This window comes from Cryptomeria japonica, chromosome 3, assembly GCF_030272615.1.
Source record: "Cryptomeria japonica chromosome 3, Sugi_1.0, whole genome shotgun sequence".
Taxonomy (NCBI): domain Eukaryota; kingdom Viridiplantae; phylum Streptophyta; class Pinopsida; order Cupressales; family Cupressaceae; genus Cryptomeria; species Cryptomeria japonica.
The window spans coordinates 316,034,004-316,038,105 of NC_081407.1; the positions used below are offsets into that span (position 1 = coordinate 316,034,004).

At 36.3% G+C, this 4,102-nt stretch overlaps 1 long non-coding RNA gene across 1 annotated transcript; it reads right to left on the bottom strand.

The window, feature by feature from the left end:
* Positions 1-1,090: 1,090 nt before the first annotated feature.
* On the bottom strand, positions 1,091-2,029 carry LOC131874497 (uncharacterized). The gene is made up of 3 exons (XR_009371853.1): positions 1,615-2,029; positions 1,370-1,444; positions 1,091-1,206 (listed from the first exon to the last, which is right to left on the bottom strand). It is a non-coding gene; the product is annotated as an uncharacterized LOC131874497 (long non-coding RNA).
* Between the last annotated feature and the right edge of the window lie 2,073 nt (positions 2,030-4,102).

The following is a 4,102-nucleotide window of genomic DNA, read 5'->3' on the forward strand; positions in this document are numbered from 1 at the left end:
TAGGATGTATTTAAATGTGCATGTTTAATTGTATGTAATTGTATTTGTATTTAATTAAAAAATGCATATTTAAATTAGAATGTAATATGTACATTTGTTAAATTGATATTTAATATGAAATTAGGACATGTACATGTTGTGAACTATTTAACTACAATATGCATACCTAGAAGCTTACATACCTACAATATATGTATACCTATGTAATAGACATACCATGTGAACTATTCAATACATGACCTATTAAGTTTAGTTTGTTCATTTCATACATACTCTTTTGTTTGAAAATCTTGAAACATGTATAATCATACATACTCTTTTGTTTGAAAATCAAACATGTATTTAAATCTAATCTAATCAAACATGTATAAATCTAATATAATCAAGATAAATTATAGATCTCAAGTAACTTGTTTTGAAACTAAAGGATAAATATTTTTTAAGTTTATTTATACATTATATCAAATTAGGATGTATTTAAATGTGCATGTTTAATTGTATGTAATTGTATTTGTATTTAATTAAAAAATGCATATTTAAATTAGAATGTAATATGTACATTTGTAAAATTGATATTTAATATGGAATTAGGACATGTACATGTTGTGAACTATTTAACTACAATATACATACCTAGAAGCTCACATACCTACAATATACATACCTATGTAATATACATACCATGTGAACTATTCAATACATGACCTATTAAGTTTAGTTTGTTCATTTCATACATACTCTTTTGTTTGAAAATCAAACATGTATAATCATACATACTCTTTTGTTTGAAAATCAAACATGTATTTAAATCTAATCTAATCACACATGTATAAATCTAATATAATCAAGCATGTATAATCTGATCAAACACAAACCAAGTATAAAGTATAATCTAGAGTCTAAACTTCGTTGTACATGCATGAAATATACAATCTAATCAAACATGTATTTAAATCTAATCTAATCAAACATCATGTATAAATCTAATATAATCAAACATGTATAAAACTTATAAAGTATAATCTAGAGTCTAAACTCCATGTATAAAGTATAAAGTATAATCTAGAGTCTAAACTCCATGTACGTGCATGAATATATATAATATGAAAGTATATAAAAAGATAAATGTAAATGAGCTATAAAGTTTGGAGCAAATCAACAGGGATCATGTCGGCTACGAACTGAGCGACCATCTGAGGGGGAGTCCTGCAAAAGTAGAATTTATTTAAATATTAAATATAATATATCTATCTCTCTAGACGTGCATGTACATCAAATCCAAGTAGAGTTAAATAAAAATTTAAATAAAAATTGTAACGTGCATGTACATACATACATGTACATATATGTACCGAAAACCATAACTAACCTGTACACTAACAGCATCTAAAGAATCTCTCCTACGCACATGCTCAGAGCTCAAGGAAGGAGTGACATGAGCTAACTATCAATTTAAGGATTAGTCCACAATCAATTTAAATGATCTACAAATTAAAACTTAGAACTCTAGATTATTTATTAAACATGATCTATATATATAGATTTATCAGGTACAAATTTGCAACATGTATACATATCTTCTAGAAATTTAAACGCACATGTACATGTACATACCTGTGTATCACCTGGAGTAGGTTGTATAGTCTGATCCTATCTCGTGATCATATCAACAACATCACTCATGCCTGCATATCTCTCTCTAGCTGTACGTATCACTGAGGAGTGCAAGGGGCTAACTAGATGAGTGGGCATCGTGGATGAAGTGTCTGACTGTAGTAGCATGTCCATAAATCTAGTATGGCTCAAATCTCTCAGCTGATCCTCAAATGAGTCCAAACCCTCATCTATTATATGTACCTGATCAGCTCATATCTCCTCCTCAAATGAATCCAACTGGCCCTCATCTGTGATATGGAGCTGATCAGCTCGTAGCTCCTCCTCTGCAGCAACAAAGTGATCTGTAGGTGGGTCAGTGCCTGGAGCATGTGTAGAGTGATGAGAATGTTGTGACTGCCTCGAGGTATGTGTCGATGCCACTGTAGCCTGACCATCTCTGAGAATCCCCTCTCTAACATCAACCAATGGTATCCCAAGTCGAGATGAAATAAAACTATAAGCATGTAGTAGGTCCTCGGCTAAATACTGTGACATCTGTACATGTCTACTACCTCCAACTATAGTTGCTACCTCATCTGGGGAGGGGATGCCAACAGAAATATACTGATCATCTGAATCTAAAGCCCCCCCATGACTAGAAGATGCATGATCTGTGGATGATCATGAACGTGGTCGACTCATCATATATCTGCCCACCCTGTCAGAAGATATGGTGGCTGCTGCTGATGCAATCTGTCCAATCCTATCAATTGCTTCTCTCTGAGAAGCAATCACAATGTGATCCGCTATGGGTGCCATGGCTGGGACTACTGCAAGAAATCTTTGGCCAACAAGGTCCCTGTGTCTAGGTAGAGCTCTATCACGCCTACAATATGCATCTCTATCAGCAATCCTACCCCTCCCCTATCCATAATATCCCGGAATATCAAGGTAGTTTGGTTTCATCTGACAATGAACCTCAACAAATACCTGTTGTGCAAAGTATAATGGAATCTAGTCATTACTAGGATAACGACCATGGGCAGCTAAGAATCATGGGTAAATCAGTGATGCAACCTGTGGGTCGATACATCTGGTAACCTGATATCCCCTCACCTTACTCTTCTCCTGATATTGTGGGAAGCATCTCTCCTTGATGGTCTCCTTCGAGACCACCCCCACCACATCAGCAAAAGAATGAGGACCCCTCACCTCACTCCTCAACTATCTATATATATCCTCTATAACCTTAGGTGAGAATGAGGTATGAGATACTAAGCAGTCCCTCAATGTCCGCAAACTGTCAAAAATGGACGTGCACGTACTCTTGTACATGCCATCAATACGAGGGTCATCTAGTATGGCCCTCAACCTATGCAACTCCCGATCACTGTAATGAAAAATAGTAGCAATGTCGGGCAAGGGGGGATCCTGCTATGGAGAATCCTATTGTGGTGGCTCCTGATGTGGAGCCTGCGCAGGTGGATCCTGATCAGGAGCCTACGAAGGTGGATCGTGATGTGGAGCCTGCGTAGGTGGATCTTGATCAGGAGCCTGCGAAGGTGGATCCTGATCAGGAGCCTGCGAAGGTATATCCTGGGATGCCATCTATCTAGGTACATGTCATAAAGTTAAAATAAATACGTAAGCAGAGAGAGAGATCATTTTCATGAGAGAGAGAGAGAGAGATTATATACATATAAATCTTCATGAGAGAGAGATCATTTTCATTTTCAAAAAATACATGTAAAAATTTCAAATATTTCAGTGAGAGAGAGAGGACATATATTTCAGATCTAGATATAACATATATTTCAGAGAGATAGAGAGATCTAACACATGTACATATTTAAATCTTTGACATACATAAAAAATTCAAGAATAGAGAGATCTAACACGTCATATGTTAGGACACTATATTATCCTAAGGGGAATATCATATGTGTATAGTAGGATGTTATAAGGGGTCATATGTGACCTACTAAGGGGTCACGCATGTGTTAGTGCATGCGTGAGCCCTTAGGACCACATATGACCCCTTAGGACACATAGGAAATGTCATATGTATAGTAGGATGTTATAAGGGGTCACACATGTGTCAATACATGCATGACCCCTTAGGACAACATACGACCCCTTAAGACACTATGTGATGAACTAAGGGGTATGTCGTTCACACTAGGATTTTATAAGGGGTCATATGTGGTTCTAACCACATATGACCCCTTAGGACACTATATGATCCTAAGGGGAATGTCATATGTACAGTAGGATGTTATAAGGGGTCATATGTGACCTACTAAGGGGTCATGCATGGTGTCAATGCATGTGTGACCCCTTAGGACCACATACGACCCCTTAAGACACTATGTGATGAACTAAGGGGTATGTCATTCACACTAGGATTTTATAAGGGATCATATGTGGTTCTAACCACATATGACCCCTTAGGACACTATATGATCCTAAGGGGAATGTCATATGTACAATAGGATGTTATAAGGGG